Source organism: Gouania willdenowi, chromosome 6 (assembly GCF_900634775.1).
Source record: "Gouania willdenowi chromosome 6, fGouWil2.1, whole genome shotgun sequence".
In the NCBI taxonomy this organism is placed as follows: domain Eukaryota; kingdom Metazoa; phylum Chordata; class Actinopteri; order Blenniiformes; family Gobiesocidae; genus Gouania; species Gouania willdenowi.
The window spans coordinates 846,877-861,368 of record NC_041049.1 but is presented as its reverse complement, the minus strand read 5'-3'; positions in this window follow the sequence as shown (position 1 = coordinate 861,368).

Genomic DNA, 14,492 nt, shown 5'->3' with positions numbered 1-14,492 from the left:
TCATTTTGATGTTTAACTCTATATATATACTTGTTAGTGAAGTTTTTTTGCACAGTATTTCGTTGCACACTGTGGGATGACAATGACGATTCTTATTTTAAAGGGGACATATCATGGTTTTAAATCCTTCCTTTTTACATATAAATCATACAGTTATGGTCTATATAAAGCAGAACTGCACTGCTTGGGTCTGAATTCCTCATTATTATAGCTCCACCCCTTTTCTACCCCTTTTCTGATGTGCTTCTGAGAGCAACTCGTTTTGGTGCTGTCTCTTTAAATGCAAATGAGACACTCCATACCCCGCCCCCTCTTCAGGTGACACTCGGTTCAACTCCACCCTGCTCGGCCATTTTTGTAGTTTGATAGAAGAGATACGGCTATGTAGCGGCGCATAAACTTTTTATTCAGAGGTTATTTATAAAATGTCAACAACGTTAGACTTGTCCATCCAGCCTTACATGTTCCAGCCAGAGTCTGACCCAGTGGAGCGAGATGAAAATGATGATGATGAACTTGCAGAACCCTAACAAGTGAGCTAACACAAGCACCGAGCTAACGCTAGCGCCAAGCTAACGTCACGAAATGCATTTAATACAGTCTTTTCAAAGACAAAACGTCAAAATGAAATGACTAATGAAAACTTTAGACTTAAATTAAATCACGTAGGCCATATCATCAAGGATCTAAAACGAGCACACAGCGCTAACATATGAAGACGGTGCAACTGCTAATGCTAACAAAACAATGACAGGGACGTCTTATCATCACACTTTTTAGCGTTATTTACAGCTTACCGAAGTGCTCTGTTCATCGTCTCCAAAGATAGAAGGAATTGAACCCTCAATCAGACAAAGTCTTTCTGTAAATCCTTCTTTATACTGGTGGAGGTTGACGAAGCAGTCATCATTGAAGTGCTTCACACACACAAAAATGACCTTATCCACAGATGTGGTACATTTCTATAAAAAATAAAACTCAACCAGACACTTTGAAAAGGTTCTGATGCTGGGAGACGGTGTAATGAAGCGTGTGGGTTACTACATCCAACAACCCAACATTTAGACTTATCCTCTCGTAACTTCTGCATCCTGGAGCTTGGACTACAAAATAAAAGTGAGAAATAAAAATGGCGGATTGCTCGAAGTGTTGGACCTGGAGTTGATGAACTAATATGGCAGTTCTGCTGCAAATATTGTGATGTAATAGTTCAAAAAACGTAATAGAGAATAGAAAAATCGAAACAGATTGAAAAATATGAGCAAAACAGAAAATAAAGATATCTACGGAGCACCTGAAGAGATTAATTTGATTTTTTCTGTACTTCTAAACACTCTAAATATACAACAAAATGCATTTAAGGGCTAAAAAAGTGGATTTAGCATGATATGTCCCCTTTAAATCTAATTTATTACAAATCCTTTTTTTTCTTCTTTTTTTCCCTTTGTCTCCCTCTAGTGGTGAAATAAAAGAATGCAGCAGAGTCGGTTTCTCTGTTTATTTCCTAACTCTTGTGCATATTAATGATGAACAGTTTAACAAGGAGGAATTCATGTCATTTAAAAACACAACGTGACACTGACGGGATGAGGTTTAACACTTTTAAACCACGTCTACACACTAAATAAACAACGTTTTGGCTTCTTCAGAGCATTTTGGCAGCTTTAGTTTTCAGGGAGTCACTGAAGGTTCTTTAAAGGTTTCAGCTTCACACACACACACACACACACACACACACACACACACACAAACCATCTGTATCTGCAGCTCCTCCACATGTGGTTGAAGTTGCACATAAAACAGAATGTAAAAAAAAAAACATGTGTTCACACTGAAATGATCTGATGAAACATGAATGAATGAATGAATAGAATAATCAGCGTCCCTGGACAGGTTATGCATGATTCACCCTCAGCAGATCATCGACATTAAATAAACTCTGAGGAAAACAAACACACGGTGCACGATTGACTGCAGGAAACACCACGGCTGTAACTTCTCCATCAAACTGTTTAACTTCAGCTTAGTGACACCTTTCATCATCTTTCTCTCTCTTTCTATATATAAAATAATATAATAAATAGAAACTTTAGCAACATTTAACAAACAAACCACGTTTAAAAAATGTAAGTCATTTTTTAATGTGACTTTTGACTAGATTTACAGCAATATTTGTTATATTTACTTTTCTCGAAAAATATAATGTCATTGTCAAATCTAAATATTAAATCTAGACCTAAATGTTAAATCTAAACCTAAATGTATATGTTATACTATATGGAATTTTAATCTTAATGTTGCATTTATATATAAATGTTAAATCTAAATGCTAAATCAGAAAATCAAGTTAAATCTAAATGTTAAATCTAAATGTAAATGTTAAATCTAAATGTAAATGTTAAATCTAAATGTAAATGTTAAATCTAAATGTAAATGTTAAATCTAAATATTAAATATCTTAAACCTAAATATTAAACATTACATATAAATGTTAACTCTAAATATTAAATCTAAATGTTTATTCTAAATGATATATATTAAATCTAATTCTTAAAGCTTAATGTTACATTTATATATAAATGTTAAACCTAAATGTTAAACATTACATCTAAATGTTAACTCTAAATATTAAATCTAAATGTTAATTTTAAATGATATATATTAAATCTAATTCTTAAATCTTAATGTTACATTTATATATAAATGTTAAACCTAAATGTTAAATAATTTCTCTTCTGCTACTCGACGAAGGCGGAGTTTTCTTTGCTCCCTCTCTTCCTACCCGTATCTGTTCTTGCTGCTGCTTTTGTTTTGTTTGGTCTAGTGAATCTAATAGGAGACTCTTTTTGCATCTCATCCAAAACTGGAATTATGGAATTGATCAGTTGGTCTCTCAATGCAATCGATCAAATTTTATCAACAAAAAAGATCAGGCAGTGGTGAGCCTGCATGTCCAAGCAGGACGTTTGCAGCTGGATATGCACTGGACCCTTGGAACAAGTGGCGAGTTGTTTGTCTGTCAATACTTTCAATGGAAGACGTAGAGGACATTTACATGACTGGAATTATGGTAGCAGGTATGCTGCTGATTGGAGCAGGCAGCTTTCTGACCTATCACAAAGTCTGTATTACGCTGTCAACTGTTTAGGGAAGGCTGCCAGTGATTTCTGAAGGATGGGGAAGGGCTCTCAACACTCAGACTCATGTGATGAATGAACTCAAAACCAAGCAGGAGCTGCTTTTGGAACGTTTACGAGGAATTGAAACCAACTAGGAGAAGTTGGGTGCCGGGCTCGCAAGTTAAGGCCACTTTATTGGATTAATGCAGAGAGACTCAGGACAGAAAGCTTTTGAAACTGACCTAGCCTGAATCAAAAACACATTGTTTATCTACCTTTTGGCTCCCATAGCCAAATATCCAAGACTGTCTCATCTTATCACCAGGAAGTTTCTGCAGACAGACACTCCCTGTAAACCTGCCATTTCTCCTCAACTCTCCTGTTGTTCTCCCATTTTGTTCATCTAAATATGGCGGGCGCCGCTCTTGTGGCTAACCACAATTCTCCCGCTCCTTAAATGTAAATGTTTAATCTAAATGTTAAATCTAATTATTAAATGTTTAATCTAAATGTTGACTGTAAATCTAAATGTCACAAGTGAAACTATATATTTAGCTAATATGCAAATTCACCAGAAGCTTTATATTTATTCATTTATTATGAACATTGTATTTTTGAAAAAAGTAATTATCACACATTTCACATATATTGCTGTAAATCTGCCCGAAGGTAAATAAGTTCACATTTTTTAAATTTGCTTGTTGCTAAAAGTTGCTGTTTATTTTAGCATGTGCAACTTTACAATCGGTGCCCCATATATAATATATATATATAAAATATTAAAGTATGTTTGACCTGAGTTCAACTAAATATTCATATAAATACCTGATTTTCAAAATAAAAGGAGTAACTTTTCTTGTAAAAACTCCTCAAAACTCAATTACTATTTTAAACTTGACACATTGGTTTCCTGAGTCAACTCCAGATGATCTGATCAAATGTGATTTAATGTGTCACCATATTATAGTAATGATTGTAAAAATACAATGGTCGGGGACAGGCAATTCTGAGCAAATGTTAAATGGACTTGATTTAAATTGAGTTTTTATGATAAAGTGGTTCCAATATTTCACACACCAATGGGACAGAAAATTTAGAGCACATAGACAGCTAACGCCTCGGGATCGAACCCACAACCTCTGAAGAGTAACGTGTAATGCTGATGTAATTTTACAATTTCTGTCCAAAGAGATGTTGCTAATTAGCATTAGCTCATGGAAATGTCACCTGTAGCTTCACTAATCCAGTCCCCTGTGTGCAAGTTAGCAGCTGTTAGCGTTTAAAGGCAGGTTTAAAACTACTGTCAAAAATTCACTTATTGAGACAAAAATCCCAAAATACACACATTACATGTAAACATCAGGGAAATGTTGGTCATTAGTTTTTAACAATGGTTTATTGGCTCATCAGTGAAAAACTAATGTTTTAAAATGTCATTTTTTTATTGACTTCAATTGTTAGCATGAGTTAAATTCAAAATGCTGTAAAAAAAAAAAAAAAAAAGAATTGACAACATATGACAAGTTACTCTAAATTTTTGTCTTTTTTTTTTTTTTTTTTAAATGAACATTGAAAAATGGGCTTCATGTTGACGGGACTGGAGCTTTGTGCAGAATTAGGTGATTATTTATTATTAATCAGAAGAATAAAACAAAGGATAACAATAGTTTGTGATGCCTGGCCCCAAATAATAATAAATAAATAAATATAATAACGTCTCCAACAGAAACACAGATGTCCAGTGTGTTGATCTGTGTGTATTAATGTGAACGGTTTTAAAACCAAAGAAGAAGAAAAGGCACAGCTGGATCTGATCCAGTAGGGGGCGCTGCTTATGATGATTATTATTTTTTTTTAATAAAAAACAGAAATTGTTTTTAAACCTCCAACCTTTGACCAATGCAGAGCTTTTCATTGTTTAAGCCAACAAACCGTTTCAGGGTTTAGATGTTTTCATGCTCCCAACACGCTCAGCATCATCAAAAAATAAACGTTTCATGTTCTCTGATCCAGTGGTTCTCAACCTGTTCAGATACAAAATAAAGGTCCCAGAGAGCGGGGACCCCACAGTACCTGAATTGAAAAGTAAATACAAATAAGTGGGAAAAAAAAATCAAAAGTTAAAATACAAATACATCATTAAATAAATACATGCAAAAAAAAAAAAAAAAAAAAAGGGATTCACACGTAGGACTGCCCCCTCATTTACAATGATATTTAGTTGCAACCCAAACCTGCCAAAATTAAAAATATTTTTATATTTACAAAATAAATGATTAAATGACTAAACGTAAATTTTTGTTAAAGCAGAACTAAGTAACTTGTGCTTAGAGCTCCCCCTAAAGGTCCCTTTTGGTTAAATCACAAGTAAAAGAGTAAAAAAATGAATGATGTGCGAGTAATATGGAAGTGTGGAAATGTGTGTGTTTGTTTGTGTGCTGACAAATGGATGGATGGATAATTGTGTGTGTGCTGCCTGATGGAGCGCTGGGTTGCGAGTGTGTGTGCGTGCCTGTTGCCGTGACGACAGTGTGTGTGATTGCTGTGTGTTGCTGCTGAGCTGTCACTGATGGAGTTGCTCCGTTCCTCAGACAAACGTCTTCTCTGCCTTTTTTTTGCTGGCTCCGCCCTGATATAAGTTTGATAAAATGAATTAGTAGACAACCATGTGCAGCCACAGTCATAATCTAGCATTAGTCTGTATTGGGCTGTCACTGGGTCAGAGGCAGGAAAGTTACAAGTGCTGTTTTCTGGTCATAGACAGCAGGGGGGGGTGAAAGACCCCCAATCACCCCATAAACACTTGTATTACCTTCACAGGGACTTTGAGAAGGATTTATTAAGGTGAAAACACTAACTTAGTTCTGCTTTTCATGTTTATTTAGTTCTTCATTTATTTTATATTTTGACAGGTTTGGTCCACCATCATTTTCTAACTGAAGCCCAACTTTGGTTCCATCAACGCGGAAACAAAGCTTCAGTGTTAGAGCAGCAAAACTTGTGAAACCTGCAGAACAGCCGCCCTCTAGGACCCAGAGGACACACACACACACACACATACACACACACATACAGGTCTTCATGCCTGGCTGATATGTAGGAAAGTAGAAAAGAAGAGAAGAAGAACAGGCCACACCAAGGTAGAGATACTAAATACTTCCTGAATGCATTGCGATGCTTTCTGAGTTTCTATGGCTTTTGGTTCACCCCCCTCCCCCCCCCCCCCCCCCCCCCACCACATGGTTCAGTCTGTTCTGTATGTCTTCTTCTTTGATCCGTTAGAAAAATAGAAATCAGGAAAACATCGATACAAAAATAAAGTCAAAGCTGGAATTTGGCGCTGTCTGCTAGTGTTGGTGCTCATCAGCTGACCCATCCTCTGAGTTCTTCTGGGAAGAAAAAAAAGCAAACGGAGGAGGAAGGAGAGCTCCACAGGTTCCCATGAGAGTTTTGGTCGAAGGCACAGAGATGAAAAGAAAAGGAGGAGGAAGAGGAAGATCCACCTGTGAGGAGACACACAGAGAGCAGAGTGACATCACAGCCTCCATCCCATGTTTTCCTAAAAAACCTAGTAATTGATTTTTTTAATTACTGATTAAAATCTTTTTTATCATTAAATTATTATTTCAAAAGTTTTTTCACATAAATCAAAGAATAAAAGCTTAATTTTGGGGGGCTAAAAATAGTTTTGCATTCAAACACTTTTTTTCTTTTAAGTGATTTTTTTGTTGTTGATTGAAATGTTTCATTTTTCTTCTGAATAATAAAGACACAAATGTCCATAATATGGCCTGAATACAAAAAAAATGACTTCAATAAAAGAAAAAAGTGTTTAAATGCAATTTTTTGTCTGAAATATTTTTTGTTATTGAACACTTTTTTCTTTGATTATTTTGATTGAAAATATAATTTCTGATTGAGTAATAAAGACACAAATCTACCTCCATACAAATACAAATGCAGTATAAAAATATCTGAGCTGGCACAATTGTGTGCGAGTGTGTGTGTGTGTGTGTGAGAGAGTTCAGCTTCGTCTATACGTCCCCCCCCCCCCCCCTCCATCTTCCTGGAAGTTAATCCCTGTCAGTGACAGATGGCGTTGAGCAGCGGTGGCTCCTGGAGTTATGAATGATTGCAGCTCTCAGGCATTAAGTTGGATCAACGTAATCCTCCACAGCAGCATATGCAACTTTCCTCCTCCACTTTCCCTCAGAGACACAAAAAGAGACGAACGCCTCCAATCATCCACCAGGAGAGGACTGAGAATTAGCCAATCAGCATCCTGTGTGCGTGCACACTGAGCGAACAGCGTGATCTGACTCGTCCTCCTGCTGTTAGGCTCACAGTGGTCATTGTGTTATCCTGTGACTGATTTTAAGGACAGATGACCAACAGGTGAACTAGTCCTCTACACACACACACACACACACACACACTCCATTGTTGGTTGTCAGTGCTGAGTTCTATTTATACGTCTGTGACAAAGGAGAAGACAATCTTTTAACATCAGTAATTTGTTATTTCTCTATAAAAGCAAAAAATCTGTGTGTGTGTGTGAGAAGGGCCGGTTCTACGGGGGTAACAACAGGAGCGATTGCACCGGGCCCAGGCCTGCAGGAGGCCTCCTCCCTAATCCTCCCAATATATAAAATTCTGATTATTATCAATTTTTTTGTTACTTAGGACAAAAAACCCTTTATGTTGCTCTTACGGTTTTTCCCCCATAACAAGTTATTAAAAAAAATGTGTCAAAATGTGTGTGGTCACGCCCCTCCCTCCACCTTTAGTTAGTATTGCCCATGCCGCATGCGCAAGAGAGACTTGAGTCAACGCTAGACATTCAGACCGTGACTTGCCAACATGTCGGTAAATATATTGAAATTGGGTTTGTATAAACAGAGATAGGTAAAACAAAAAGTAGAACGTACAAAAAAAAGGCAGAAAATGCTAAAAAGGTTTACGGTTCGTGGTTTAACGTTCAAGCAGCAGAAGATCAAAAACAAGAAGACACTGTGGATACACACACACTTACCCCCCGTCCTCCACTCACTCACCTCAGCACCCACAGCCACAATATTAAGACAATTAAATGAAGAGTTAGTTAGTAAAAAAGAAAAAGAATAATGGTGACATTTGGAAATGGTTTGGCTTCAGAGTGTGACTGTGTATAGATCCAGAGGTCTCCGCCGGTCGATGACGTTATAAACACAAAACAACTCGTTACCGTCACACTGCACGTTTAATGTAAACAGGTGAAGATCAAACACTGTTTATATGTCGTTACAGACATAACAGAAAAGTAGGGGGGGCTACACAATGGTTTTGCTCCCCGGCCCAGAATTTCATAGGACCGACCCTGTGTGTGTGTGTGTGTGTGTGTGTGTGATCAATCAATCAATCAATCAATCTTTTATTTGTATAGCGCCAAATCATAACCAAAGGTATCTCAAGGCACTTTACAGTAGAGCAGTCTTAAGGACGGACTCTTCATTTTATGGATACACACATATGCATATATACGTATATACACATACATATGTATCCCACACCCAACATGAATTCATCATGGCGGCAAGGAAAACCTTCTGTTAAGCAGCAGGAACCTTGTGTGGATCCCATTCCTATGATGAACAGCCATCCACGTTATGCTGTGTTGGGTGTGTGCAGAGGAGAGGGTGGAGACAGAGTTGATGAGACTCTGTAACTCCACACTGAGGATCCCACGGACCTGCAAGACAAAAGCCAGAAGGAGTACAGGAGCAAACACACAAGGGAAGAAGCAGACATAGAGGGAGTGTTTGAAAGAGGAATGGGACCCTCTCCGGTCCCTCTCTAACCTAAATGACCTCTCTCTTAACGCCCTCTCCAACCTCTCTCCAACCGAGCATGCCAGACCCCCCCCCCCCCGGCAGTCTATGCCTATTGCATCTTAACTATGAGCTATGAGCTGGTTCCTAACTAAAAGCTTTATCAAAGAGGAATGTTTTGAGCCTAACCTTAAAGGTAGAGAGGGTGTCTGCCCCCCGAACCGTGGTTGGTAGATGGTTCCAGAGAAGTGGGGCCTGATAACTGAAAGCTCTTCCTCCTATACTACTTTTAGAGATGAATGGAACAACGAGTAGTCCAGCATTTTGAGAGCGTAGTGTTCTGGGGGGATTGTATGGCACTACAAGCTCCTTGAGATAGACTGGTGCCTGTCCATTTAGGGCTTTATAAGTGAGAAGAAGAATCTTGAATTCTATTCTATATTTTATGGGAAGCCAATGCAGAGAGGCTAATACAGGAGTAATGTGATCTCTTCTCCTAGTTTTAGTCAGTACACGTGCTGCAGCATTTTGAACCAGCTGAAGTGTCTTAAGCTGACTTGCTCGGGCAGCCTGCTAAAAGAGAATTACAATAATCCAGTCTAGAGGTAACAAAAGCATGGACTAGTTTTTCGGCGTCGCCCTGAGACAGGATAGATCTGATTTTAGCAATGTTACGGAGATGAAAGAAGGCAGTTCTTGAAGTTTGTTTTATGTGAGAGTTGAAGGATAAGTCCTGATCAAATAGAACCCCAAGGTTTCTAACAGTTGTGCTTTGTGCCAGAGTAATGCCATCTAGGGCAGTTAGGCTAGCATAGGTTTCTCTAAGGTGTCGCGGGCCCAGTACAATGACCTCAGTCTTGTCTGAGTTGAGAAGAAGAAAATTTTGGTCCATCCAGGCCCTAATGTCCTTTAGACAGGCCTCAAGTTTAGATAGCTGATTTGTCTCACCTGACTTCATTGATACATACAGTTGGGTATCATCAGCATAGCAGTGGAAGTTAACAGAGTATTTTCTCATAACATTACCAAGGGGGATCATATAGATACAGAGTGAGTGTCTCAAATATCTCTGCGGATCAGGATCAGACTGACAACAAACTGGAATGGGAATAGATGTGGTTCAACTCCCTACAGTTTCCTTGCTAAAAGTCAAACTATATAAAAATAATAATTATCACTCTACACATTACATAACAAACCTAAACGTCTCTGACGTCACACCTTCAAACACAACCTCATTAAACCATCCATGAAAAAGCTACTGAACCTCCCACTTTATTATATCTATACATACTTCCTACGGGCACTGACCTAGTTTAAAATAATTATAGACATATAGATGTAGATCATAATATATATTTTATTCATTCTTTGATTCAGATGTCTACATTTGAGGAAAAAGGTCCTGATGTGTTTGAAGAATAAAAGCATTTTTCTGTTCAGTCAGTGACGTTGATGTAGTAAACAGAGTAACCACCAGGGGGAGCTGAAGGATCTACATCCTCTGATTCATTTACACTGTTTACCCCTCTAACACTTGTGTCCTCAGAATCACACACACACACACACACACACACACACACAGTGTGTCGTGCTCTTGACATTGCAAAGAGATTAAATGCAAAAAGCTTGTGTGTATGTGTGTGTGTGTGTGTGTGTATGTGTGTGTGTGAGAGATGATTCATTGCGAGCTGTGAAAACATCACGCCAACCTGGAGCTACGTACGTAGCTTGTTTCTCCTCCTGCTGTCGACTCACAATCTGACAGACGGACTCAGGTTGGATGTTATTCCTGTTGTCATGGTAACCGCATCCAGCATCTCTCTCTCTCTCTGTCTGTCTCTATTGCTCTCTGACCTTTGACCTCAGTTGTGGAAATAAACTTTGACATCCTGTGACTTAATGAAGTGAGCAGATGAATCTACACCACTTTGTTTGTGATGCTGGGGTTTTCATCCTGTGGTTCGTGGACCTTCATCCACAAACTTAAGCTTTTAATGCTGACAATTGATAGACGTATAAAGAATAGATCTACTCATATCCATTTGTGATAGATGTGTTTAGGTTAGCTTAGCATGTAACCACGCTGACTGAGCAGGGTCAAAGGGTAAAGGGGCGTGTCCTATGTTATGGTCGTCCTCATGGACACACAGTGAATCATACAGCATGGAGCATTATGTAATTAATATAGACGTTGTGAATAATAATCTCATCAGTCTGGAGCGAGGAGCATTTTTTTTGAGTAGCTGACAGAGAAAATAACACATCCTCTCAGATATAAACTGACGATATCCAAATCTGTTTTCACACTCAGCTCCACATATTCCAGAGAGGAGCAAAGCATGATGGGAAATTTGAGAGCGACAGGCAGAACACGTAGAAACATAGAGTGGATCCATCCACATGAAGATGAACACATGGGACAGGACAAGTAAGAACAGGACGAGGAGAGACTAATGCTAACTAGTCAGTCCTCAACGGCTCAGCCTTAGACCAGTGTTGGTGTGAGATGAATGTGAGGAAAACTGTGTGAAACATCCTCCCCCTGTTGGAACAGCCACAACTTCACACACTCGTCCTCTTTGACAGGAGAGAGAGAGAAACCAACAGATCAGATCAAACTAATCAGATCCAAAATATCAGATAAAAAAAATCACATCCAAGAAATCAGATCAACCAGAGCGTGTCAGTGCACTGTTAAAGGGAGAGTAAAGGTCCCTTAGGAGAGCTCTTCTTCTCTGCTTCATCGTCAACTGTCAAACCTCAGAGTTGGAACTGTCGCCCCCTGTGGTCACAACAGTTTTCATCCTCTTTCAGCAAACAAGAGGTTTACATCAACATTTGTTGCTTTTCCTGGTTTTTTAGAGCAACCAAAAACAGCACAAGTTGTTATTGTGACTGAAAAAATTACTAAATGATGTGAAAATCAGGCTGAATGTTTCACTCCAATAGAAAACAATGGATGTTTACAGGCAGTGGGGCCATGTGACATCATCAATCATGTGATTTCAAGATGGAGGAACACAGGCTCTAAATAATAATATATGTGTTATAATGTGTTTCTTGACATAGATCTACGAATAAGGACATTTAGAAGTTTTAGGACACATTTGTAAAAACAGTGGAGGATAACTTTGCTATCCAAATAACAAAATGACGTCACAGGGAATTCCCACTGAACACGTCACACCAAGACGCCAGGACCAGCTCACTCTCAAAATGGCGCAAAGCCAACAAACAAACTAGAGCTAATACTGCGACAAAAGCGCTCCCAAAACCGGTTTAAACAAAAACGCGGCTAATCCAAATATATACTAATCCAAAAAAAAAGTGGGTTTTCGGACAAGCCCCAACTTGTTACGACCGGCTCTAAGCCGCAACAAATAAGGGGGACGCGACACAGGAAAAGGGTGCAAAGAAGTACATTTAATAATAAAGTAACAGGTATACAAAAACTAACTAGAATACAAACTCAAATGTGCAAAACTAAAGGCTGGAGAATGTGGCCACCAGACCACAGGCATGCAGGCAGGTAGAGAGAGAGAGGCACAAGGACCACAGCTCCCAGCTGATATCAGCAGCTGCTGATTACAAGGGGCTGGGCCAGGTGCTGGATCCTGAACAGAAAGAGGAGGCGGCAGACAAGATGGGCCGCCCACAGGCCAGGCACATCACAGAACAGTATTCTTTTGAGGTTTACGTTGTGTTATCATGAACACACACACACACACACACACACACACACACACACACACACACATTATGTCCGAAATGGCGCACTACAACTACACTACACTTCCCACCAAAGTATACTTCCAAGTATCCCATGATGCATTGCAAAAGTACAATGACAACAAGCGGAAGCGGAAGCACACAAAGTCTAAAATATTTCTACACCTTGAAAGTTGTGAAAACATTTTAAGCGAGAAAGTGACCAAGTAGAAAATCAACATGTCCTCATTTGATCTTTAAATCTTATAAAACGCATTTCATGCCAACATTCCGGAGACCCTACTGACTAAACTAAACCAGTTAACTTCAAAACAAGAGCCCTATTTACTAGTGTGTTAAAAACTAATGGAACGCAGGAACAGATCTTTTATTTTGAAAAGGGGGTGTGTTCTTTATAGCTTGAAGCTGGTCCCAGGATGAATTATTACATTCCTTGGTCACTTATAGACAATGTATAAACCTGTATATGGTGCCTTTTTGTTAGGACTTGTATATATCATTCTAATAAATAGAATGTTATTGTTTGCTTTATCACCTGCTCATCATCCACATCTGTTACACATCAGCCTCTGCCTATAAAGGTGCTCCTCACCTGCTCCTCTATGTCAGACTGTCTGTGTTTCTTCATGACCAGTGATTTACCTCCCTGCTCCTCCTTTGACCACCCAGCTTCTGACCCTGCTTTGTCTTCCGACTTTCGCTCTTCAGATCAAACCTTGGATTCCTGCTCGATTGGACCGACTCCCCGTTATCGACCTCTGCCTTGTCTTACGACCTCCACCTCTTGGACCTCCCCACAGTACCACCGCTCAGATCAACCGACTACCCGTAGGTATTCAACTTTTTGATAAGTCAAATTACCGTGCTATATGAATTAAGTTTATTTTTAAATCTCCATATGAAATAAGAGGACTTTATAATTCTTAGCATGTGATTACTTAATGCTATTAAGTTGTACTGTTGTTAAGTTATACTTATAAACACGATTCTATTTAGTTAAAGGTTCAGATAAAGACCCTCAAAGGATGAATATGTTACCCCAACTTGGCATAATTAAGCTAGAACAGTTTCTAACTTAGAGTATAAAGTCCTTAATTTAATGACTTAGAACATTGGGGTTTACAGTGCTCCAGTGTTTGTCTCTGTACCAACACATCTTTGGTTAAATATCTAAATACATCTGTTGCCTCTGTCCCTGCTCCTGAGTCCAGATGTGCACACATGTCACAGAGATCTTCCCTGATGACCGCCTACAGATGCCAAGGACGAGCCATCCTTCGCCTGGAGCTCATCGTTAATGTCAACTTTACATTTTGGTTACCCTGCAGAAGTAAGTAAATGTCACATCACCACATTTTAATTACATAGCAACGTTTTGTAATGAAACACTATATTCATGTAGGTGTAAAACTTGAAATAACATTTCTAATGCAATACACAAATAACAATAAATACTTTTTATTCTTTTATTACAGGTTGGTGTGCGAGAACCATAACCAAGATAAATCATCATGTACCCCTGCTGCACCTGTATTTTGAGGGATGTGACCTCAGGAAGGATTTCAGGTCATCCAGACCAACCCTGGATAACAACATTCAGGTCCTGGGAAACACCTACCATGGACGAGCTTCGTCCCCAGCTAGTCTGCAGCTAACTCTAGCAAACAGCTAACTACTAGCAAGCAGCTAACTACTAGCAAGCAGCTAACTACTAGCAAACAGCTAATTACTAGCAAACAGCTAACTACTAGCAATGAGCTAACTACTAGCAAACAGCTAACTACTAGCAAGCAGCTAACTACTAGCAATGAGCTAACTACTAGCAAACAGCTAA